The sequence below is a fragment of the Cheilinus undulatus genome, linkage group 19 (assembly GCF_018320785.1).
Source record: "Cheilinus undulatus linkage group 19, ASM1832078v1, whole genome shotgun sequence".
NCBI lineage: Eukaryota > Metazoa > Chordata > Actinopteri > Labriformes > Labridae > Cheilinus > Cheilinus undulatus.
The window spans coordinates 35,103,636-35,128,156 of record NC_054883.1 but is presented as its reverse complement, the minus strand read 5'-3'; the positions used below and the strand labels follow the sequence as shown (position 1 = coordinate 35,128,156).

At 40.3% G+C, this 24,521-nt stretch overlaps 1 protein-coding gene across 1 annotated transcript in view; it reads left to right on the top strand.

Annotated features, from left to right (window-relative positions):
• Positions 1-3,874: 3,874 nt before the first annotated feature.
• The window catches only part of LOC121527108 (cadherin-10-like), a 142,787-nt gene continuing 122,140 nt past the window's right edge, over positions 3,875-24,521 (top strand). Inside the window, exon 1 of the mRNA XM_041813824.1 lies at positions 3,875-4,079. The gene's annotated coding sequence lies outside the window, so the exon portion shown is untranslated. The remainder of the gene's footprint in view (positions 4,080-24,521) is intronic.

Below are 24,521 nucleotides of genomic sequence, written 5' to 3'. Positions count from 1 at the left end.
GAATCTCAACTAATAAATGATCTGACCATGACTCAATTGTTTTTGAAAAGTTTTCTCTCTAATCCCTACTTTGTATGGGTTAAATTTTATAGTTTATTATAAATCAACTTTCTTTAAAGCTTGTTTTCATGCATGAGTCATTTCTTTGTGACTAATTTGGAGTCACTGTGGGCCAAATGGGGGCTCATCCAGGACCTCAAGTGATTAATTCACTAATTTGATCATGGCTCCATTTTATTTGGGAAATTTTGTATCTAATCCGACTTTGAAAGTATTAAATAGTTATGAATGGCTTTCAGTTTATAATAAATAACTTCTTTTCAAGCTTGTTTCCATGTATGACTCCCTATTTTGTCACTTGTTTTGAGTGAGTTTGAAGCTATTAGTAGGGATCTGGGCTTAAATCTGAGTACATCTGACCCCAAATTTCAGTGTCAGTGCAAGGGGACATCGTGCCCCCGACCACCAGAGATGCCATCTCTCTGGATCTTTGCTGAGATGTTTCTACACCTCGATTGGAGTCCACCTGTGGTAGTTGGACATGATTAGGAAAGGCATATACCTCTTAATAGAAAGCCAAGCCATGAGGTCACAGGTCCTTCTTTAATTGTCCAGTTTGGCCAGGCAACGTGCTTTTGGAAGAGTCTGGGTTGAACCAAACTTCTTCCATTTGAGAATTTTGGAAGCCATGTGCCTTTGGGAATCTTTAGTGTTCAAATTTTGTTTTAGCCTTCCTCAGATCTGTGCCATGCAACAATCCTGTCTCTGAGCTCTACAGGCAGCTCCTTTGACCTCATGGCTTGGTTTTTGCTCTGATATCATTGTCAGCTGTGAGGCCTTCTGTAGAGAGGTGTGTGCCTTTCCATATTATATCCAATTAATTTTAATTTACCACAGGTGAACTCCACTCAAAGTGTAAAAACATCTCAGCAATGATCCAGAGAATTGGGAGGAAGCAGAGCTAAATTTCGGTTGTTAAGGGACTGAATATTTATGTTAATGCAATATTTAAGGTGGCTTTCACACCAGGGGCTCAGTCCTGGATCCAAGTGCACTTGAGCCCAAAGTCCGGTTCGTTTGGGTAGTGTGAATGCAAACAAACCGCGCCTGGGCACTGGGCCCACTTGGGGAGTTGGTCTCGGGCGCGATTAAAGTGGACTCTGGCACGGTTCGAATAAGATATGAATGCAACTGCACTCCGATACGGGACAGAGCGCTGAATCAGCTTTATGACATCATCGTAAAAACTAAACTTCTTTCCACAGCACGGCAGTTTGTTCACATTTTTCCTCAATAAAGGGCAGAAATCATCAGAATCCAGCCAATTAATGGTCTGTTGTGACTCACCTTACGGATGAACACAAGTTGGAGTCAGTGAGAGGAGGTGCAAAGGCAATAAAAGTCTCCTGTCAACTCAAAAACCACTGTATCTGTGCAGCGTGAGCCTATTTAATCCTCTGAGCTGTAGTAGATGTGCAAATACAAAGAGCAAAGTTGCTGGCATCTTAAAAGTGATTTTAATCATCCATGGCTGCAGGATGGACTTTTTAGCCAGGTCAAAACAAAAGTAATCTTCGCTCAGGTCATGACTCCAGTGGTTGCCATGGTAGCTTCTTCTTCTTTCTCCTCCTTTGCGGGGTTGTAAACCAGCTATGTGCATACCGCCACCTGCTGTTTCAGACCGAGTAAAAATGCAAGTGCGCCCTGGCACGGTTCGATGTTGCTAGTGTGAAAGCAAGCCAGAGGGCGAAGGGGGAGGGGTTGGAATCGTGCTGCGGCGTGGTTCAAAACAACAACTCCTAATGTGAAAGCACCCTTAGTTTATTATTTTAAATAAATTTGTAACAAAAAAAAATCTAAAATTATGTTTTCACTTTGTCATGATGTGGTACTGCGTGTGGATTAATGAGAATAAAAAGGTTTTAAATTTTTTTTTTTTTTTTTTTTTTTTTTTACAATAGCATCAGGCTGCAACATAAAATTGGAAAAGGTGAAGGGGTTCTGAATAATTTCTGGATGCACTCAGAGGCATAGCTAGGAATTTTGGGCCCCCTTTAACCGGCTAGTCAAGCAACAAATGTTGCATCATTTTTTACAAATATACAGTGCTTAACAAATTTATTAGACCACCTGTCATATTTGTCTCAGAGACCATCCAGCATCATGAAGTGCTTTAATGCCGATTCTTTCATTTTCAGTGAGCTCTCCACGTTTTACCATTTTGAACAGGAATGAGGAATTTCAAACTGAATTCACCCAAATTTGAGCCGGCTCACTGGGCTTCTCTGAGAAGCCAGAAATTAATCAAGCATAACATTCAACCTCTAAACTCATTTTTCTGTTCAGGAATGCACGTAAATAACTATCATTTGACATCAAGAAATATTACTGTGCTTTACTATTTTTTTTTTCAGTTTTTTTTGTAAATCAGTAAATTTGAAAATTCCTAGATAACAATAATAATTATATTTTAGCATTAAAAATATCATTTGGGTTAAAGAGCTTCTACATAATGGTGTATTAACCATTGCAGAAACATAAAAAATGATTTTGGTAATTACCAATGCTGTTACTTTAGGGCAGCTGTGGCATAAACCTTACTTTGGTTAGGTTAGTGTTAAGGTGGTCTAATAAATTTGTTAAGCACTGTATATGTTTTTTTTAATGTGTTTTTTAAGCGTAATTTCTCCATTTATGAGCAATATTTTTATCACGGTTAAATTGATTTTACTTGCATTATTTCACAGCGCTGGACTATACCATTTGGAGATTTTTAAGGGAGGAGTTGAGGCCCCCCAGTATTTATTTTTACCCTATTTGATACAAATTTCAGACTGTTGACCCATTCATTTTTGTTGCTTTTGATAAATAATGGCACTAATTACTCAGAAAAAAAAAAATAGACAAAAACACATTTTTAATTGTAGGCTCCTCAAGGGCCCCTCCCTACTGTGGGCCCGGGTAATCAGGACCCTTTTCCCCCCTGTGCTACGCCCCTGATGGGAGGAAGCAGAGCTAAATTTCAAATGTTTTTGGGAAGGGTCTGAATATTTATGTCAATGCAATATTTAATTATTTTAAATAAATTTGCAACAAAAAAAATCAGAATTGTGTTTTCACTTTGTCATGATGTGGTACTAAGTGTTGTTTAATGAGTTTTTTTTTTTTTTTTTTTTTTTACAATAACATCAGGCTGCAACACAAAATTGTAAAAAAGTGAAAGGGGTCTGAATAATTTCTGGATGCACTGTATATCGGCATTGGTGGAAATATAAACATATCGAGTATCGCATATAATCCCAAATCATGCACCCCTACAATTTTCCCTTTAAATATAAATAAATAAATAAAATATGAGAATGCCACTAGTGTTATCTCACCCTGTTCTAACCTTCTGATTCTTAACAGACGTTAACCACAAGGTTATTATCACAATCATACTCATTTGTCCTCTCGTGCCTTCAAAGCCGTCCAGATTTAATTACAAGCCTTTGTAATCATGCCTGATCTCTGTTTTCTCTGTTTTCTAAGGAGTATGGAGTCAAACTGGAGGCTTTTTTTTATAAAAATAGCCCTTCATTGATTGACTGAAGCCCACACTCAACCTCTGACTTTGCAACTATTAATCAGGGATTATGCAAATGTAAAGAAAGCGCGTGCACAGAAACCGTTTGGCTCCTTCTTATTAAACTTGAACATCGCTTGGCAGTTGAAAAACGCACCACCCTCACGGAAGCTCTAATCTCCATTTATTCCATCTTCCTTTTGTTTTTATCGCCCGTGCGTTTTTTTTTTCTCCTCCTTCTCCTCCTTTTTTTTTTCTGCGCCGTGTTCTGCCGGGGACTTGTGAATGGCAGCCAATGGGAGGGTTGAGTCCCCTCGCAGCCTCTCAGCCTCCCTGACATCCACACACAGCGAGAAGTGATGCAGCGCGACTGAGACGCGCAGTTGAGGTGGAACAAACGGGCAACAAAAAGCTGCAGCGATCGGATACACTCTGCACCCAGGCAGCTCTGCGCCTTCACAACCTCGAAGCGGAGAGAGAAAACTGCCTTCCTAGAATAAAACTTCATTATAAGGTGAGTGGAGTCTTTGCTTACAACTTACTGTGGAGATTTGCTCTTATTTGTGCCTCGGCTCCAGCAGAGAGAGCACTTACTTCTTTTTGAAAACGTCCGAGCCGAGGTTATTCTGGGTTGCTCCCAAATGCGAAATAGTTCTTATATAAGAGCTTCATCTCTTGTGTAGAATCTAATGAATTCGAGTAATTATTGGATTTGCTTCGGGGTTTTGCATTGGGAATGAGTTGGAATGGAAGTTGCTCACAATCAAGTGACAGCAGAGGGTCAATCCCGAGTCAAAGTTTAATATTATCCTTAATGTGTCCGTGCGTAAATCTCCTGTTTTTATCGGCGCAGAAACTAAAACGCTCCCCTTTTGGTACACAGAGGTCCTGCACGGCGCAGTACGCTCGCCCTTACGCGCTCCACTGATGCAAGCATGCACAGCCTGGCCTCTAAACGCACATTTCCTTTATATTTTCATCATGCATGTAACTTCCAAGCTCTGTAGAGCCTCCCTGAATCCATGCGTGAGGCTGTTTTCGCCCTCTCTCTCCCCCTATCCACCGGTGATCTCGCTGCAGCCAGTGGCAAATCCACGGGATGCGAATCGATGCAGGTGGGACAGCATGCTCTGATAAAGGCGGATGACTGTCTATCTGTGGCTGCCTGCAGTCACTCTCTGATGCCCTGCTGCCTTTTATTTGTGAGGAGTCACACTGTAAGGCTCTTATTTTGTTGGGAAAACACTCCTGGAGTTGACTCAAGTTCTCTAAAACAACGTGTCCTCCAGCGTTATTGACTACAAGATGATATCAGTGATGTGGCTGTGAATATTTAATGCACTTACTGAATAATGCAGGCAAAGGGCTATGAAAGAATTAACTGGGCTTCTTTGCTCAAAGTTGCAGGTATTGACAGGAAAGAAAAGAAAAAAGGGAGAGGTGTAGTGCCTCTGAGAGGACTAGTCAAGTCTTGGAAATTGAATTGGAGGGCTGGGGAAAGTTTTGCTGTCCTTCCTGTTGCCTGCAGATTGCTCCATGTTTGTTACTGCGCTGGCTCCTTGTAAGCCTGAGGTAATGCGCCTGAAGCGGGCCAAGAAGTTGTTTGGGGGAGTTCACAAACCACCCGGGGACTTCTCCTCTGCAGTAATAACTCCTCTGCACACATACTTTTTAGATTACAAACAAGCTTCTTGTGCCTATCAGGAGGGAGGATACAGGCGCTGAAAATGAAGCTTTCCATGTGTCAGTCGAGCTCATTTTGACTTTACCTTCTAAGAGAAAGTTGGCACTACATGTCTGTGAATGTTCTCCTTATTCCCCACTTGCTTTGAGCTCATGCAAAAGGGTTTTCAAATGAAGAATGACTTAAAAATAGCTGCTTTTTTACCGTGCACTAAAGCACATGGTTATATCCGTCATAAGATAAGTGTGTACCAGGTGGAAAGAAAAGAATATGAATGGAAGAGTTGTCAAAGAGGCCCTTTTCTTGGTGAATATTTTAGTTTATGGTAGGTGTGAAAACCTCTGCAGAGAAGTGAAAAAAGCAAAAGGAGCTTTATGCTGCACCGCCGCATAGTTCAAGAGGCCATGCACTCAGAGAAAAGGCTGTTTAAATTTTTTTAAAGGTTTTCTTCCCGTGTAAAGCCTGGCTGACATTTCCTTTGGTTTCCAGGCATTTTTTGCTTGTTCCTGTTATAGTTTCTTTGTGTTTTTTGGTTCTGGAAGTCTTGCACATGTCAGGTAAAAGATGTAAAAACTTCCTTAAACTTGCTCCATCCTTGGTTAAAGACTTTTTATTGCTTCAGCCTGCATGACCACCTTAAACTTGAATGCTGCATTAGTTTAGGAGAATTACAAAACAGATTTAAGGATGTTTTGACTGCTGTATGCACATGTTTTAATGCTGATCATTGCTGATTTATCAGTTACTGTGACCTTTTTTCATTATTATAGTGTGTTGTTCATCATAAAGGGGGGACTTGTTGAGCTGCTGTCTTGGCCTGAGCTTTTTTTGTAAATGAGCATTTCATATCTAAACAGGAATACCTCTGAATAAATAAAGGTTATTGTGAATATTTAACTTTTTTGTAAAACAAGCGCTCCAGCACTTTAAATGCACATTATGTAAATCCCACCACCAGGGGGCGCTCAATCAAAACAACAACAAAAAATGACAATGATGGTAATGTGGCTTCTCTAAGCATTTCTGAGTTGAGTAAAAACATGCCTTCAGCTCTGCTCATAGCAGAGCAAAATCTGGACTTGAGCCTTGAGTTTACTAAAAAGTAAACTGAAAACCAGGGCTGATATTTGAGTGGACTATTTTGGCACTTTTGTGAGGTATGTCTTCCCCTCTGGCTCTATTTTCACTCTCCACAGTCTCCCTAATGTCCTGCCAACAGCATTATCTGATTGGCTAGACCTCATTTAAGTAATAGCCATATCCATCTTTAGTGGTAAGTAATTAATTAGCCTATTTAATCTTTGGATGTCAGGTTAACATCATATCACATGCTGTAAATACAACATTGGAATTACTGGTTATTATTGGTTGAAACATACAGCAAACAATTTCATGGATGAATTTAACATAAGGAGGTAGAAAAGCTGTTAAAGTGTAGCATCGCTTTCTGGTTCATGCTACAAGCAACTTGCAAAGCATTCTGGGATTGCTCTAAAACATGGTGGTTAGCAGTGGAGGTTAGCAGAGGTTAGTTACTCGTCTTAGCATAGTGGGGCCACGACGTTAGCCAGGGGTTAGATTTGGAGTCTTGTGTTGTGGGCGTAGGGTGGGGCTTAGTCTGCTTGTTTTTACTCTGTTTTAGTGCAGAATTGCTGCGTATTAAAGAAGAAATACGATCTAATCATGTTTGCACTCTGACACTTTTCTACAGTCTTTTTTTGGTTGCTTTTTTCTTTGCATCTTTCCAAGACATTGAAATGTGCGACTGACTTTTCAAAAAGCAGCTGCAGCTCCCTCCCTCACTTGCTTTTCTCCACACTGATACTTCCCTTTAGTCAAAACTAAAATCATGCCCTGTCTGTTATAGGGATGTACAATATTATTGGTGCGATTTTGTAAGAGCAGAGCTTAACTTAAAAAGCCACTCTAAAACACACACACCCACATGATAATAATAATTAAAGATAGTTCAGTTAAAGAAACTTATAACACTGGTTGGACCATGCTTGTCTTATACTGTCAGTGTGATGTTTTCTACTGAATATCCCTAGTTTACTTTAATGTCTCTTCAAAGATTTGGTGCTGATGATGAAGTAACCCTTCTGGGCTAAAATCACTGAGATTTCCTCAACGCTTTGTCCAGGTAAAAAAGATAATTTGATTAGGCTTTCATCTGCAAACGGAAACATCTGGTATGATTTCCCTGCATGCAATAGGCTATTTCTGACATTACAACCCCAACAACAGAATGTAAATCTGTGAGTCTTTGGACTTTTTTTTTCCAAAAATGTATGACTTTTGCACTTGGAAATGTCCCTTTTTCCTCATCAATTTATTACTTCTATGCTTAATTATTTTTTGCATGAATGCATAACTTTTACACTTCAAAATTTTATTTTTTTCTCATAAACTCATGACTTTTACAACTTAAAACTTCAGTTCTTGTCTCATAGATTTATGACTTTCACATGCAAAAATTACTCTTATTATCTTGTGAATTTAAAATATACAAATAAAAAAATAAGTGTGATTTTGTCAAAATTTCTTTCTTAGAAGTTTCAAGTTTTGTTCTTGAAAATAACTGGATCTTTCTTATCTTAATTTTGAAGTTGTTCTAATAAAGCTTCGTCAGTATCGGTAGTCTGTTGTGACTGCTGTCATAGCGACAGTCATGAAAAGGTACACCCTTTCCCTACCATGAAAATTGAGTACTTCTGTCTCTGAAACTGTTGGAAATATTTGTAGGTAACTTAAGTACTCAATTTCAAATGTAGGAAATATACTAAGCCACTTTCTAAGAGTATCTGTCCTTTTACCAGGAGTATCTGTCCTTTTACCAGGAGTATCTGTCCTTTGACCAGGAGTATCTGTCCTTTAACTAGGAGTATCTGTCCTTTTACCAGGGATATCTGTCCTTTAATAAGGAGTATCTGTCCTTTGACCAGGAGTATCTGTCCTTTAACTAGGAGTATCTGTCCTTTGACCAGGAGAATCTGTCCTTTAATAAGGAGTATCTGTCTTTTTACCAGGAGTATCTGTCCTTTGATCAGAGTATCTGTCCTTTAATAAGGAGTATCTGTCCTTTAACTATGAGTATCCATCCTTTGATCAGAGCACCTGTTATTTGACCTGGAGTATCTCTCCTTAAACTAGTAGTATCTGTCATTTTACTTGGAGTATCTGTCCTTTGACCAATCGTATCTCTCCTTTGACTAGGAGTATCTGTCCCTTAACCAGGAGTATTTGTCTTTTGATCAGAGTATCTGTCCTTTGATCAGGGTACCTGTTATTTGACCTGGATAATCTGTCCTTAAAGTAGAAGTATCTGTCATTTGACCAGGAGTATCTGTCCTTTGACCAGTAGTATCTCTCCTTTGACTAGGAGTATTTGCCTTTTGACTAGCACTGTCTGTCCTTTGACTCAGGTAAGGAGTTTCTCTCCTTTGTCCACATTTAGTACCTTAGGCTTTGTGATCTGCGTCAAAAGTCAGGGAGCAGGTAGGCTGGTTGAGATTGTGTAAACCAGGACAGGTTTTGTGGTCCAGGTTTTTCACTGGCTGGTTTTGAAGTTCAGAGATGAAAGGGCCAGAGCAGAATCTGTGGCTGATCAAAGTGGAACAGGAAACTCGGCAGGTGCTGAATATTTAACGGAGATCCTGTGGCTGTGTATGTGCGGGGGAACATACAGTATACGTGATGATGTATTAGTGTTTATGGTTTGTATGAAGACGTTCAAAGTTGAGCTGATTTGACAGGCAGGAGAATAGACACATCAGAGCCATGTGCATGTTTGAAATCAGAGCTCTCATTGCCACAGACAGCCCCTCACATTGCATCTTTCCTTTTTCCCTCAAATATCTCCATGTGCGGGTCATGTGCAGCAGCTTAGGGGACAGTCCAAAAATCCCCCAGCCCGTTCTGTCCCTGCGAGCGCTGACGTCACAGGATGGTGGGTTTACCCGGCGGCCAGACGACGCTGATGGCCGGTGACCCGAGTTGATTACATTATTTGTGCTCCAGATGGGCAACATCATTTTTGATGTGTCCTGCTCATAATATCGAACGTTTTCTAGTCCTCTGGTCGGCGGCATCTGGAGCTAATAAAATCACATCCACAGTGGCGGCTGCTGCTGCTGCTGGAGCACACTCCAAACCCCTGTGGGAATGTCCGCGGCCTGCTTTCCTCCTCCCAATACTTGTGGACATTTGTTGAGCTCACATGCACACAGCGAGTGGCTCTGATGCTGGGAATGCTTGAAGTCAGTGGCAGACTGAGAGAGCACCCCTGGGCTTTGTAGTTCACTAGATGCACCTTGATTGTTTGAGTGCATTAGTCACGGTCTGCATGATGTGATAATAAATCATGACGTTGGATTTGCTGCGAGTGCTCTGGGATTCCTGCAAAGATTTTCTCCTGTTAAATACTTATCTGCTTGTTTCTTTGCCAGCCTGCTAGTCCATCCTCTCTCTTTCTTTAATTTCCTTTATTTCGTTGCTTCTCCATTACAATGCCCCCTGCTGTACAGGCCAGACTTGATTAGCCACTTTATGAAGAATGGCACATATACCGTGACTCTCTCTTTTATGTCTCGGGGCTTCTCGTGACCATTAGTGCAAATTTCCTGCAGGCACAATGGAGAGTTAATAACTGCCCCCTCACTAATGAGACAGATTCCCTTCAGAGACGCCTATTTACGGAGCACTCACAACTGTAATTGCACAGAAACCAAAATAAGGAAACACGCATTTCTCATCCACCAACACACGTAGGAAGAAAAGCATTGACGTATGAGCGGAGGTACTGCGGCCGTGGGCAAGTGTCACCTTCTCATTGGGGGTCACGCCTCGTCCCAGATTACATTTTGCTTTAACAAAAGTGACGTCAGACATGGCCCAGACAGATTTAAGAGCTATAGCAATGCTTTTTCTGAACAGTTCTCTCTTTTAAAATCCTATGCTCTGCTTTATCATAAAAGAATAACACTTATTAAATCAATAAACAATAAAAACTGATAACCCCACCTATTCCCCATTAGCATGTCAAGTAAAAGCAGATAAAGTTAATGGAATATTCAGTGTCTTGAGACAAACTGTATGTAAAGAATAAAATGATGTAATATTACATGTGCTTCAAAAAATTTTGCATTTCATTGAAATGTCAAACTGACAGAAAGCATTGGTAGGTTTATGGTCATATAACACATATTTTAGTTGTTATAAGTAACTTTTATTTTACAGTACAGAAAAGGTTTGGGTGCAAGCTGACTCCAATAAATTTTGGAGTCAGGTGGGCAAATTGCATTTGACATAAATAGTTAAAAAACAAAAAGTTTACTTTAAAAATCATGCATTTAAATTATTTTTGTACAAGGGATGCCAAATGATTATTATTTTGCTTTCATTTTATCTTTTTGTAGTTCAGAGGTTAAAGGGACGGGGCAGTTTGTACATGAGATGTCCAGGTAATGATAGTTTAAGGGTCAACTAATATTGTCTTTTTTGTCACGACTAATGCTGATACAAACTATTAGTAGTTCTTGAGACTGACAACTACTATCTAGAAATGGTTCTGCAGCATTCCTTTTAGAATTTCTGCATCCAAGAAGAGTAAAGAACCATGCTGAAGGCTTTACTTGGTGAACAAAAAAAAATGTTTTTGCACTTCTCCTGAGAGATTTTGACCTTGATAAGCCAAGGGATTGTCCAGATTGTCATCAGGCAGATCCATCTTGGCAAGCTTCAAGCTGAAATGCTTGTTCCTGGTCAGAGAGTATCAGACCAGTCTGTGTCATCTGAAGTGAAAGAGGCGGTAGCCACAGGCCTGGTTTAGCTGAAGTGACTAGTGTGTAAACAATGGCGGCCAGTGGAGAGATTAGCTCAGATGTAGCTATAGTGCTGGTTTAAAAAAAAAAAAGGGCAACATTTCTGTAGAAAAAGAAGAGTAAATAATCTAATGTAAGCTTTTTGTAAAAATGCTCTTGAACTTCAGCTGACCTGCTTTGAAAAAGTTAGATTTACCGAACGCCCTCAGTGATAGTGAAGAATCATGTATTGACATGACCAGGCATGCCCTGGATCAGTAGCATTGGTGGTAGCATCCTGGCTAACAGTTACCTCAATTTGAAGCTAAGTGTGTCAAGTTATTATTTGGTTCTGATGTTGGTATTATTTATACACATTTTTAATATGTTTTACCACTTTTGGCATCCATTGTTGACACTTCTTTTTGCCATTTTTAGCCCTGTTTTGCTGTTTTTTTAGCCAGTTTGATGCCACTATTTTAGAACTTTTTGCCACTTTTATTATATTTTTGCCCTTTTCCCCCAGTTTTGCCACTTGTTGTCCACTTCTGAAAAATAATTTGCGACTTTTTGCCTGTTTTAGCTACCCTTTGACATTTTGCCTATCTGTGCCCATTTAGACTTCATTCTGTCATAGAGTGCTCATTTATACCACTTTTTTATGGTCTTTTGCCCATTTTTACTACTTTTAACCCATTTTTTACACTGTTTTGGTATTGGTTTTTGCTACTTTTATCCTTTTTGCTTCTTAATGCCTATATTTGCACATTTCTGGCCTTTTTTGCCACTTTTAAAACAATTTTGCAGCATCTTTTTGCAACTCTTTGCCTATTATAGCCACCTTTTGCACATTTTTGCCACTTTTAACCTATTTTTTGCCAGTGTTTTGGGATGACTTTTTGCCACTTATCCTTTTTTGACCCATTTTTGCCACTTTTTGCCTATATTTTTATGTTTTAACCTTTTTTTGCCACTTTCCAACCATTTCTGCAGCATTTTTTTGCAACTTCTTCCCTATTTCAGCACAATTTTGCACTGTTATGTGCATCTATGCCACTTTTTGTGACCTTTTGTCCATTTTTGCTCTTTTTAACCCATTCTTTCCACATCTAGCCAATTTTTGCATCAGTTTATGCCACCACTTGCCCATTTTCACCACTTCTTTTTGCCACCCATACCATTTTGCTACTTTTTTTCCTTTTCACCTATTTTTGTCCATATTTGCCATTTCTGCCTATTTAATCAAATTTTGCCACTTTTTACCCATCTGTTGGTTTCTTTTCACAACACTTAAATATTAACTATTTTTGTTGCTTTGATAAGAGTAGTTATTATTCTGGCTAGTAATAAAATATGGTCATCACAGCTTTACTTTACCATGGACCATGATTTTGTTGACCTCCATGGACCCCCAGTTTGGCAGGGCCCCAGAAAGCCACCCCTTATCCCACCTATGGGTGGCCTTGGACATGACAAAAGCTGTCCATATTATGTGCTTCCTGATCATTATGCATATCTTTACGTATTCATTTTAACACCATTTATGGGTTGTTTCCCAGAGGATGTTATATATTTCACATGCCACGGGTATAAAAGCAGTCTGTCAGGTGTGTCAGGTTGGGCCATGTGAGTTGCTCCACGTTGGGCCTTAACTTCTGCAAACAGCCTGATTTTCTCTTCCTTTGAATTTAAACACACATGGATCAGAGAATTTCCACCTCTCCTAACATTGGGTAATCGCCTTCCTTTGCTTTGTGCAACAATTACACAGAAATCTCCACATTTACAAAGTGCAGGGACTGAGATAAGGTGTGTTTTTCTGTGCTGATTGTACACAGTGCACGGTTATAAGAGAAGAGTCCAGCTTCATACAGTATGGCACACTAGGACGGATGTGACTATGAAATCACTTAGATTCATGTCTTTGGGGTGGGAGACAGAGTAAATTGCTGCCAATGTTGAATAATGCAGTCTGCCAACAGCTTTTTTTCACTCACTCTCTCTCTCTCTTCCCCCTCAAACTGTGGCTTGGCTCCACAGCTTTTCTAATTATGAAGTGTCTGAGAGATAGCTTCACAACTCCCGATACTGACTGTGCTGCTGGTGGACGAATAGCAATCTAACTGAATTACCAACAAAGCCTGACAGACTTGTGGAGTTTAGAGAACATATTTGCAAAAAAAAAAAAGTTAGCATCTGCATCTACCTATTCAGGCGGGAAAATGTAGACATGCACACAGACGAAAACACACTTTGAAGAAGGCACAAATGCAAGCAAACAAACATAGTACAAAGAAGGAAGGTGTACAGTTCTCCGCACGCTTCTCAGCACAATTTAACAAGATATATTAGTCACCCAGGAGGCAGCGGAAAGCCAGGCGTGCACACAGTACAGCAGACTGCAGTCTGACAGTGAGAGATAGTGATTTACAACAAAGCCCTGTAGACCATGGCACAATTTCAGAGATGGCGAAATGACACTGGTAAAGCAGGGGCATGAAAGTATATCCACCAGCCACGTCTCATTCCTTACACTATTTGCCCTGGGAAGAGGAGGCTGGGGAAGGAAGGGGGCAGATGACAAATCCAGTATTGTAGCTTCAACACAATGCCTGGGAGTGGAATTTTGTTTGGGTGTCGTCTAAAATATGAGAAAAAAATGGGCAGGAAGCAGCCTTCAAGGACACTGAGCATTCATTCTCTCTTAAATTCGAGGTGAAATCGATTTCTTGACCCTGCGAGTGTAGCGTCAGGGTTTGGATTGGATTTGGAATTAAATCTCTATATCCAATATGTGGAGGGAAAAAACAATAATCATCTAATAGTGGAAATCACAGATCCAGATCACTATCAGAATCTAATCAAGTCTTATTTGGCTGCAGGCTGATCTTGCCACCAAATTTCATGGAAATTTTTGTTCATTTTTTAGACGCCCCGCTGATGTACTGATTAACTAACAAGGGTGACGGAAAAACTTCCTTGGCAGAGGTAGAAATAATCCCACTGATTTACATTTGAGTCCGAATGAAGAATGAGTTTAACCCTTTGAAATGGACCTCCTGCAGGCGGCTGCAGGGTGTCTACTTTACATGATCCTGTTTAAATAGAGCTTTAATTAAAGCTCAAATAGCTGAAGACCTTGGACCACTGCAGCTGTAAGCTTAGACCTCGTCTTCTAGGTCATCAATTTGTCTTTTTATTTTGGTGACACCATTAGATATAAAACAGATGAAAGTCCATAGGGAGCAGTTATGATCTGGATTGTAGAGATCATTGTTGGCATTTTCCTGTTTGACATTGAAATTCTACTGCAGAATTACAAGACTCACAAATACATGTTTCATTGTAAAGATTAAGCATTATGAATCATTTAGAGATGAGGGGTCTAGGACGATAATTATTGACTGATTATCTGTAGCATGTAGTGTCATGCCCTTATATTAGCGTAAAGGTGGCGTTTCTTCATGATTATCAGAGGACAAATAACATGCACAAGCATCTGCTGGGCTTGACTAAATTAACCCTTGAGCTTTCTTTGTGTTGGCTACATGTTTGTTGTCCTTGTGGGTCAGATATTCTGTTAGTTAATTTTCACCAGCTTCACTCCACCTCTTCTATACACATTTTCTTCTTTTTAATTCAAAAATACTATCAATATATCTATATAAGTAAGACCAGAGGCATTTGCGGGACTCTTTTCTTAATCCCGCTGGATTTCTGACCACTACTGCCCGATCCTGCAACAGGTGTGTGAAATCCAGCCTGCATCTTGCACAGATTTTGACAATCCATGTTGACCCCTTAAAGCCTGTTGTATCATATTAAAAAAATACTTTTATGATACCTCTATCTCATCAATAGGATCAATAAATTACTAAAAAAAAATCTGAATACAATCTGATAAATGTTTAAAATGCCCTCAAGTGGATTATCAGTTACCAAGAACACTTAATGTATCACATAAGATACAAAAAATATATTGTGTTCAATTTTATGGAAATTTGGATTTTTTTGGATTTCAGTAGAAAGTGAAATAAACATTTCAGTTCCAAAAATTAGAATTTTCTGGCTATGATTTGTGTATTCGGGCTTTCAAGGGTTAAATGTTAAGAATAACAGAAAGTGCATTTAATTAAAGGTGATGTTAATGTTTTCACTGAAGCACCACCCTGAATACGTTGAAATAAGGAAACCCCAGAAATCAACCACATCCTCATCATGCCTAACAATACCACACATGGCAAGTAGCTGCAGTCTCAGACTGATTCAACTCCTGCTTATGTCTTAGTAACAGTAATGTCAAAGTAATATTTTCAGACCTTATTTATTTTAGAGTCAAACATAGTCGGAATTGTTTCCTGATCTCTGGAAAGTTTGTGCCATTTGTACACTTCCACCATCTCTGGCAGACAGTAGGCTAATCTTTACTCTGTTTATGCCATGGTATTACCATCCTTGTCATTAGATGCTTAATGCAAAAGGGCCAGTTTGCATGGAAAGGGTTGGGGCGTGTGATGATTTGCTTAATATATGCACGGAAAAGTGCTTCAAAGAGAGCTTGCTTTGGTTATGGATGATTATGGAGCAGGTGTGTCATTTCATCCAATACGTTTACGTTTTAGGTGTGTTTCAACAAAGTTGTTTTCTAGCTCTGCCACTAATACTACATTTCATCTACCTTGGACAACGGATGTCCGAGCGGGGAATGATGTTGCAACGGAGCTGAATGTGTTTCATGTGCTAGGAGGTTATAACTGGGAGTAGTGGGGGCTGCTCTGACTTTCCAAGTCAGTTCAGGGCCCATTTTTGATGATGTATCTGATTGGCAGGTTGGAGATCCGAGATTATTACTATTATTCTTACAAGCTCATAACAATTGGAACACATTCAACTCAGGTGTGACATCAATCTTGGCTATGACACCTGAATTCCAAGGTAAATTGAGTGCTGCAGAGGTCCCCAAATTATGACTTGGCTTGAAAATCTGTACACATTTATGATTGTTTTATGGCACCAGTTTCGAACCAAAACACCCAAGAAGTGTTCTGAGAGATCTCGAAGACAATAGGAGCAATGGTATGATGTGCGATTCAACACAGACACACAAACAGACACACAGTTATAGTACTAAGATTATTCCTTGTTTTTCAGTTGAAAGAAAACATTTTTGGAACTATTTTGACTGCAGTAAGTCTACAGTGTGCTTTTATTTTGAAGGATTTGTCTCCATCTCTTGTCCCATTGCATTGTTTCATCTGAAGTCTAAACTGCTTTGTATTTTACAGAAAGCATTAGGCTTTGATTAAAAAACTGTATTAAATTTAAGTAGGGATTTGTCATTACAGGGTTTGTGGTGGGTCCTGATGCTAGACCAGTTATAACCACTGGTCTAGTGTCTCCCATTTTTTTTAGATTTTAGAATTTAAGATTTGAGAATATATGTGGAAGATCCAAGACCTTTCATTGGATCTTCTTGAGAACAACACTTTGACATTTTATGTCAGGTCCTGAAGTTTATTGACTTAAAAAGCTGTTTATATGAAGTTTTTAAAACTCAAGGGACATTCATGCTTGAATTTACTCCAATAAAAGGCAGATCAATGAGCAAAATTACAAATAAAAGCACTGGCTTTTGCATTTCTGTTTCAGAAATCTAACCGTTTATTCATATAAGATGTTGGTGTAAAAGCTACAACTTTAGAGAGTTTTGTTTAATAGACTTAACTCCTTTAAGAGAGAAAATTAAGACCTAAATGTGTACGGTGAAAACTGAAGAGGCATATTACAAGGAGCATGTGCTTTTTTCAGTGAGTCGTGGCTTTAAATCTGTGAATTTAGGCAAATATTCCAACTCCTAGCATGATTAAATCAACATTTTATGATTTGAATATCTCCAATCTGGACATCTGCGCCTCTGCTGCTGCGAGTTGTTGTACAGGAAAGAGGAAAAAAAAACTTGAAAGTATCTGGCACAGGAGGAGGAAGAGAGTGAGTGAATGCAGCAGACAGATCATGTCCGCAGGTCCTGCCTTTCCCCCTCTAGTTGGATTCCTGTCTGTGCAAAGCCCAGAGGCTTAACTCGGGCTGCAGTAAGTGGACTGAGGAACGCTAAACACTGTCTTGGGGAAGGCTGCTGAACATGACAGCCAGTTAATAAGTGTATGGAAGAGGAGCAAGTGCATGAAGGAGTGAGGAAGAGGGGGGTCGGTGACGTCTGTCTGACTTTTGAGACTTTTGTGAAAGCGAAGAGAAGCAGAGGGCGAGGAGGTGGGGAGGGGGGGATAATATTGACTGTAGGATGACGAGAGGGTAATAGGAGATCAGAGAGTCCAGCCACAGGACAAGGAGCATTAGCGCCTGACTGGAGTACAATAAAGACGAAGAAGGCAGTGCAGGGAAAGGGGTCGCCTGGCGGATGAAAGAAGGGAGACTTCCAAAGAGCTTGTTGGGAGAAGAGCGAGGTATGGCAGGAGGAAGGCAATAATGATGCTTACTTTACTCCTGCAAGGCAGCCGCAGTGAGAGCTGTCAGCTTCAGGCGGGACGCCGCTGGGATGCCACTTCCTATGTTAACCCCCCAGACACCGCTGACAGTATGTGATAGATTGCATGTGTGTAATTACATGTGTGTTTGTTTGGAGACGGTCAGGATGTTCCCGGGCCTTTGTGCGCGCGTGTGCGTGCATATTGAGGTTGTGTGACTCTTAGCGTGTCAATTTTTCTTGGCAGCACTGAAAGCAGAGTGATGTGATATTCCCCTCTAACAGCCTCCAGGAGTAATGATCCAGGTTATTGCAGATGACGTGTAACACCTCAACCCGGCGGGCACTGGCGCTGCAAAAACCTGTCCTTATAGGTGAGGATTCAGGAGGGGCAGTTTTAGTGATCTGGAGACCCCAGGCTGAGGCTAATATGTGACCTTTCTCTATTTAGCTAATAGCAATCACAGGTGGTGATCAAATATTTTAAAGCATCTCTTTTTAAGTAACAATGCTAGAAGAAATAGTCTGATTTGACATGTAAATACCCAAAAACCAACAGTACCACATTTAAACCTCTCTAGGTCCGAGTGTGAGTTATAAAAAATAAATAATAAGTGATCTCTTTTGGTGCAATATCTGCTCTTATGCTACAAATCATACATTTGCTTAGCTAGGACCAGAAACAGTGGGCCTTATTCAGTGATATATTCTTAGGAATTTTCTTAACAAGTAATTAAATCTTCAAGACTCTGTATATAGGGATTTGACAGCACTGTTGATGAGTTATAGCCCAATTCTTGACATTTTAACTATTTAAATTCTATGTTTTGTGTCCAAAAAATCTGCATAGCAACTGCCCTCTACAGCTTCAAACATCTGCCGTGACTGAATATTTTCTCTGAATTTCTACTGGCCTCTCTACTGTCAAGGGACATACGTAGTGGCGTCTTATGCCACCACAGATCTCAACAGTTACCGCCAACTTTTCCATGACTGTTAGCTTCAGATGTAGCAGCCTATAGCAGAAATTAGAGCCTCCAACAACCAGAGACATTGTTGAGACTCTTCATGATTGTGGGTGATGTAGTTCTATTGCCTGAGATCATGAATAAACCGAGTCTTTCTTAAAAGAGCGTGGATCATATACTTGCTCTTGCCTTCTATGTGACCATTTATCTATGTTAACCCATTTAAGCCATCTTTTAAAGAAAAATTAAATTTACTAGAGCAGCAGAATGAGGAAGTTTAGCAGTTGCATGCAGGGTCATCCAATCAGGAGTGTCGCTGAGATCGTGGGTACAAACAGTCAAAATGAGATTCCTCAGGAGGGTGGCCGGGCTCAGCCTTAGAGATAGGGTGAGGAGCTCGGACATCCAGGAGGATCTTAAAGTATAACCGCTGCTCCTTCACATCGAAAGCAGCCAGTTGAGTTGGTTCGGGCATCTGATCAGGATCAGTGTTCATTTCGGCAGCTATTTTTAATTTAAATCTTAGTTTTAGTCTTTAAATGAAATGCATTTTAGTTTTTGGAAAGTGCAGCAGGGGGGAGGGGCATCTGGGTTGACTTGCTTTGCCAGCTGCCACCACGACCCTGCCCGGGCTAAGTGGAAGAAGATAGATAATTACAGAATCAATATGTTTTCCTATCATATCAGCATTTAAATATGCATTATAGCTCTTTGTACTGTTCTTAGATTTTGCTCTTAGTAAAAGCTGTCACAACCTTCGTCAAAAATTTGGAAGTGGGTTTTAGGAACAGCTGGTGCATGAATCCCATTACGTTTTCCAGCCATTATCGTAAGCACAATATCTTAAAAACACATCAAAGAACTTTTCTTCTTCTTTGCACACATTTCCACTCTGGCTAAACAATAACTAAAGGAAAATAAATGTATTTTGGAGGTAAATTGTCAAGGTCAACCCCCTAAAAAAGCCCTTCATCTTGACCCACCACTACACTTTGACTGTCTGGCAGTTGTACACCTCGTTGAGCCATAAAACAGCCAGATGGCAGTTGTAGTTTTTCATTGCTCCATTGTGATATTGTTTTGATATGTCTACAGGGACCTACCACTCTAATTTGCTTCATATGGGAACATTTTGGGGTTTCTTTAGGGGTTTGGCTCTTGCTGGGGTGAGGGGTCCTCCTTGGGGATATTTTTGGATAACCAGAAGCCATGTTGCTGCTATTCTATTCACTCTCTGCCCCTCATTTACATTAAAAATATATGTTTTTATAATTTAAAGTAATTTTAGATGCATAGCTTATTTTAATGCGCACCTATAATGACTATATCTTAAGGCCTCGTGGAGCATGAGGTCCCGTGCAATTGTTTACCGTTGCCTGATGGTTAAACTGCCTTTGGGCTTCAGGGAGGCTGTTGTCTTGGTAGCAGAAGCATGCCTCCGTCTCCCAAAGCTGTCACCTTCAGATGGGCCCCTCCTTCTGAGGATAATGGTCTCCTGTCTCTGTTGTGAATGATATCTGGACTCCATTGTGCACCCGTTTCCTCCACTGCACCATTGTCCTGCAGAATGCCTTTGTGAGTTTTCCCTTTTCATTTTTTTTCTGCAGAGGTACAATGTGCAAGCTGAATTCTGAGGTGCTGTAAATGAACAGGCAAACACACAACAGCAAAGGTCCTATTTACTCTCAATCCCCAGAGTGAGAAAGAGAGGTTTCTGCCATTGTTCTGCCACCTCTCTAAACATTAGGATGGTTCATTGTGAGCGGGAGGAATAGAAAGACCTCCCTGCACAAACTACCTGCAGAATCAAAGCGTGCGAGCCATTCTGGGACCATAAACTCCTCAGGGAAGGACACAATACCAGATTTCTGGAGCAACATGGGACATGCAGTAATAACAGCACACTACTGTAACAGGCTGAATAAAACCCAGGGCGTCTCTGTCCCCTTTGAGGAAAAGGTCATTCTTTGAGAACCCCAACAGCTGCACACTGCGCTCTGACATGAATAACTGACAAATAGATGTGTACGGGTCTCTCAGGCCTCCAATTACTGTTTGACGCTGCTGTCCATCAAACACAAATGGGGCAGGACTTGCCAGAGGACGTTTAAGGTCCCTGAGAGGGCAGCCTCAGTCCACTGTCTACCCTTGTGTCAAAGGGTGAGGAAGCTCCTGAGTGAAATATAACAAATCCATGCAAATTTTGATTGCATTTCGCCATCTTGTCCAGAGTTAAGAGAGCATTCAGAGGACAGGCTAAAATGAGAACTGTTTAATGAATACACAGCATTACAGCTAAAACAGGCAAATGATGTGAAGTTGGTGTATGTTAACAGTATGGTTAACCTCCAGTTCTCCTTGCAGGTTCAACATCCACACTCCTGCTCTGAATGTGGCTAGGCAATGTTCAGATCAAATGGTTATATTCAAGTAAAATAGCCGACAACACCCACACAATTCCTACAACATGGAATGAAGGCTAACTGTTCAATGAGCTTTGTTTACATCCAGGTTTTAAAGCATCATGGCAGCATGGCAGTAGCCATTAACCTATCAGGAAATAGCCTTTATTTTCAGTTTCTGCTTGAAAATTGCATACCCGTAATGATAGAGTATATCCATGCAACTACAAGACCTATTTAAATAATCAACGTATCGTATAAAGGGACCTAAGTAAGATTGGTCCAGATGTTTAAGAAGAAATTTGTGTGATTGAATATTTCTTTGGAATGATGCAGTTGCAGCTTCAAATGACTAGCAACCCATTGAAAAAGGCCGTAACATTACATGTGCCAACTTTTATGCCAAGAGAGCCATCCAGAGCAAATTTAGAGAGGTTTCAGTACAAAAAAAAATCCAAGCAGAATCTCCACAATGTGCCAAATTGGCCCATTATGGGCACATTTGGCACCATTAAGGTTATTATAGTTTTGGAGTTTTTATTAGATTTTAATTTTATTCCATTTCTATTTTTTGTTTTCATTTTCAGTTAGATTTTAATTAGTTAGTGCAGCTGGTTCGTTAGTTTTTTTTAATGAAAATGTTCCATTTTAGTTTAGTTGTAATAAGGGGAAAAGGGCTAAATAAAAAAGAAAAAAATGTATATTATTAAAAAATATTGTTTACTCTTTGCCCCTCACTTTATCTGTTAAAATCGTATGAGTACAAATCAGTACCTAAAATTTCCAGCGTCTACGCTTGGGTATCAGTCAGTATGATGCTGTCAAAAACTAAACTTAAGGATGTCCAACCATTCATCCATTTTCGACATCGCTTATCTCATTCAGGGTTGTGGGTGGGAGTGCCTGTCACTGGGCAAGAGGCGGGGTACACCCTGGACCGGTCGCCAGTCAATCGCAGGGCTGACATGTAGAAACAGACAACCAGACACGCTGTCACTTACACCTGAGGCCAATTTAGAGTCACCAATTAACCTAACAAGCATGCCTTTGGTAGTGGGAGGAAGCAGGAGTACCCCTGCATGCAGGAGAAAATCTGCACAGAAAAGCCCCGACTGGGAAGTGAACCGGGAACCTTGTTGCAGTGAGGCAGTGCTGACCCCTGTGCTGCTTTGCAGCCCTAACTAAATAGTCAGATTTGTAAGGACACAATAAAAGTTTTGATTAGATTTTTGTTTTTTGTTTTTTTTGTTGTTGTTGTTTTTGTACAGCCTTTTTTAAAGTTTTAGGTCACTGAGATAATTTTTACTTTTTTTTTGTTTTGTTTATATTCTTACTTAACTATGATTACTATTGGCACCATATGTGCCACTGCAGACTTTTCAGATATCAAATATAAATATTTCACATGCTGTAGTTCCTCATTCAAATTAACCCAAAGGGCACTTTTAACAGCTTTTCTCCTTCATTAGGAGAAATTCATCCACTAACCAAAACTTATGGTTATTATTAAGTAAATGCACTGTACAGCCCTGCTCTACCAACTGAGCCTGTTTTAGTCATTTTTAACCTTTACATTTTTATTCAAAAACAGTTTGGTCCCATTGTCATTAAAGAGTCCTTACATTTTAGTTTTAGTTACAACATTTCTTCTTTTTTTTCTAATTTTTATTTATTTTTTTTTTTTTGTGCCTTTGGATAGACTTGGAAACAGGGACGAGAGAGTGTGGAGAGACAGGCGGCAAAGGGCCACAGGCCAGGTTCGAACCCAGGCTGCCTGCGTACATGGGGCGCCTTTCAGAACTCGACCATCTGTGCACCCCTATTCTTTTTTAACTTATTAAATTAGGAAGTTTATTCAATTGATATAAATGTAAAACACTCATGTTAATGCATTATCAATTTTTAAATTGATAATGCAAAAATAATGATGAAAATATTGACATACCTTGAATGCACTGTTCAGTCAGTAACGCTCTTGTCGTACATTTTACCATTTTATTGCAAAATGGATACACAGTTTTTTTGGTGATGAAGGCTGTGTTCAAAAGAAGCTCCCTGGGTTAGTCAAGCAGCATGCTTTGACTTTGGGAGTGCAGAGCTGGAAACCCCCGTATAGCTAAATACCTTGATGACAGTGTGTACTGAACACAGTGAAATACTTAAAGCTATTAATCCATGGTAGCAGGAATCTCAATATGAGGCTGCAACAAGCTTTATGCTATAAAGGAGGAGGCTGGGGTGGAGGAGGTTAAGCTTTACCAGCAGCAGGAGTGTGGTGCATCAGCATTAATGCAAGCAGGGATTAGTGAGGAGTATGTCATATTTAAATACACCACTGTGTTGAGAGAGAGAGCTGTGATTGGCTGTGGGAGGTAGCAATAATTGGGATCAGCTGGCCATCAGCTGATCATGGCTGGGTGTATGGCTACTGTGTCCTGTAACACTGAGCTTCATTTGAGGAACACTTCAGTCTCCTTGATGAAAACTAAACTTACTTTTCATCACTTATTAGTTTAAAAGACCCATTTTAATCTAGTATAAGTCTCATCTTCATTGAAGAAAGGTCAACCAACATTTTTAGTCCTAGTTTAAGTCCACAAAATGAACAAGTGACAGAACCACATTAAAAGATAATAGTTCATGAAATCTACATATGAGTACTTACGTACCTGAGTATTGGCACCCATCCCGAATGTGTGATAATTAAGTTTGATCAAATGAGGGTAATGCCATACTTGGGTTATTGTTTGCCGGAGGACATTGCAACAGAGTTGTTGGCAAAGATGCCTGAGGAGTTTCTTTGAAATGGAAAAACGGCATTAAACATTCCATTTGTATTAATTATATTGTGCTTCTTATTAACATTGGCAGGAACAGCAGCAGGGGCAGAGCTGCCGGTGGTATTGGGCTTCAAGCAGCACTGAGAGCAATAATATTAGAGGCAACCATCCATGCCTGAGGCGCTCTGAAACTGCCTGTGATGTCACCAGATGAATGAGTGGAGCTTTATTCTGAAGCATTGTGTCTAGACCTTTGGTCCTGCGAGACATCAGTCACTCAAGTTACTCACCACTAGAATTCAATTAATCATAGCCTTAATTCAATCCGGTGGTCGGGCCTCCCAGCTGTAAGCCTCTAAGTGGGTTTTAAGAGAGCCGGTGTAAGGTCCTCCATGCTCGAGCCGAAGGCGCTGACTGTCTGGCAGGGATTTAGTGACACTCCAGAGGTCAGGGGTTGGACACACAGAGGCAGGTGGAGTGCTTACTTGGGTTCGGTATAAGCACACACTTGTGCATTTGAGTAAAAAAGTCCACCTGTACATGGAGCTACCCACACATCAGCCTTCACAAGCAGGCATGTGGATGTATGCGTGGACACACACAGAATACAATGTCAGAACTCGACCTACAGTAGCAGACGTCGGAGAAATGCAGCATGGATCTCCTCAGTCTCATAAATAATGGACGTTGGTGAAGCATCTGTCAACTTTTCTGTCAACCCTGTTCCAGATGGGAGTCAGACAGGCCAGGCCGGAGCAGCGTGTTACATACACATAACAAACCACCATCCAGTGTGCCTCATGCACCCCGCGCCCTGTTTACATCAGCACACTGACACCC